Source organism: Palaemon carinicauda, chromosome 2 (genome assembly GCF_036898095.1).
Source record: "Palaemon carinicauda isolate YSFRI2023 chromosome 2, ASM3689809v2, whole genome shotgun sequence".
Lineage (NCBI taxonomy): Eukaryota > Metazoa > Arthropoda > Malacostraca > Decapoda > Palaemonidae > Palaemon > Palaemon carinicauda.
The window spans coordinates 18,775,596-18,778,095 of record NC_090726.1 but is presented as its reverse complement, the minus strand read 5'-3'; positions in this window follow the sequence as shown (position 1 = coordinate 18,778,095).

Below are 2,500 nucleotides of genomic sequence, written 5' to 3'. Positions count from 1 at the left end.
GCAGCCAATGTCTTTATTTTGAACAGTGTTTTTATAGTTTATATATGAAATATCTGTTTTGATGTTGTTACTGCTTTTACAATATTGTATTAATTATAAATTATTTCTCATGTCGTTCATTTATTTTTTATTTCCTTTCCTCACTGGGCTATTTTTCCCTGTTGAAGCCACTGGGCTTACAGTATCCTGCTTTTCCATCTAGGGTTGTATCTTAGCTAATAATGATAATAATAATAATAATAATAATATTAATAATAATAATAATAAGTGTATATTAAAGCACACGAAAGCGCTGGGTACTTAAGCATGTTAATATTTCAAACGGACTTTGGCTGCCTATGAAATCCTTATATTGATATACTTCACGAGTTATCTGAATGACATTTATACCATAATTGTGCGAAATATGTGTAGCACCCCCCCCCCCCTCCTCTCTCTCTCTCTCTCTCTCTCTCTCTCTCTCTCCTAAATCCTACATCCCTAGCTAGTAAGGATTCTCTCTCACTCTCTCGAAATAGGTGTAGGATTCTCTCTCTCTCTCTCTCTCTCTCTCTCTCTCTCTCTCTCTCCCTCCTCTCCTCTCTCTCTCTCTCTCCTCTCTCTTGAAATCTTTGTAACACCTTTTCTCTCTCTCTCTCTCTCTCTCTCTCTCTCTCTCTCTCTCTCTCTCTCTCTCTCTCTCCAGCTAACAAGGAGTCTCTCTCAATCTGTCGAAATATGTGTAGCACCCCCCCCCCTCTCTCTCTCTCTCTCTCTCTCTCTCTCTCCTCTCTCTCTCTCTCGCTTGAAATCTTTGTAACACCTTTTCTCTCTCTCTCTCTCTCTCTCCTCTCCTCTCTCTCTCTCTCTCTCTCTCTCTCTCTCTCTCTCTCTCCAGCTAACAAGGAGTCCTCTCTCAATCTGTCGAAATATGTGTAGCACCCCCCCCCCCTCTCTCTCTCTCTCTCTCTCCTCTCTCTCTCTCTCTCTGGCTCATGGGTTCATAATAATTTGCAAAAATCCTCTCCAGCGATCCACGAGTCCTAAAAAGTCCTTTCGTGGATCGAAATCGAATAAACTGCCGACGTAGTTCGAGGAAAGGTCATACTTCCCCGCCGGGTAGTTCCTGGTAGGCAATTTCCTGGGCACGGTATTTGTGATTTCAAGCATTGATTGCTTCTCCTCTCGGTATTAATTTCGTTCAGGTTAGATATTCCATTCTGAAAATGTACGTCATGTAGACGCATGCACAAACACACAAACTTATATACACAGATACACATACGCACACACACACACACACACACACATATATATATATATATATATATATATATATATATATATATATATTATATATATATATATGTATATATATATATATATATATATATATATATATATATATTATATATATATATATATATATATATATATATATAATATATACATATATATATATATATATATATATATATTATATATATATATATATATATATATATATATATATATATATATATATATATATATATATATATATATATACATATATATATATATTATATATAATATATATATATATATATATATATATATATATATATATACATATATATATATTATATATATATATATATATATATATATATATATATATATATATATATATATATATATTATATATATATATATATATATTATATATATATATATATATATATATATATATATATATATTCTTAGGTGAGCGTGCTCGTGAATGTTACCCATGTCAATTTTTTTTTTTAACTTTATATTATCAATAGAGCTGGGATCACACTTGGCCAATAGCTTTGGCGATCAGAGGAGATGTGGAAAAATCCCGAACGTTTGAATATTGCAGACGAATTTAGGTGATATTTTTGCACATATTTTTTTGAAACGCAGGACATCGCGGTATACATCGCAGAGGGCAAGTTGTGACATCTCAATTGGTCGGACACTCTACAGTAGTGATCTTTGTGTACGTCACATACATGCGTTAGGGATCGTGGCATGCCTGATCCACGAGACTCGTTTATATAAAAAGTTTCCCACCACCACTCCACATAAGCCTTTTGTATCATAAGAACAATTGTTTGTTACTATGTTCACGCTTTGAATTTTTTTCCGAATAGGAAAAATTATTATCTCTCTCTCTCTCTCTCTCTCTCCTCTCTCTCTCTCCTCTCTCTCTCTCTCTCTCTCTCTCTCTCTCTCTCCTAATTTACATACCAGCGCTGAACGCATGCGCAGTGATGCATGATGCCACATCTCCCAGAGGGAGATATATAGCATATATAGTTTGGAGAGGCGATTAGATTAGCAATAACGGCGAAACACAACACGGAAAATGCAATGCCTTAACTCCTTGCACGTGTTGCATTGAAGGTGCCCGACCATCATCGCTCACTAGTCGAAAAAATGCAGCATGATTCATTCTGTCCGCCAGCAGACGTGACGACGCTCATCTTGGTCGGGCGAATTTTGCGCGAAACAC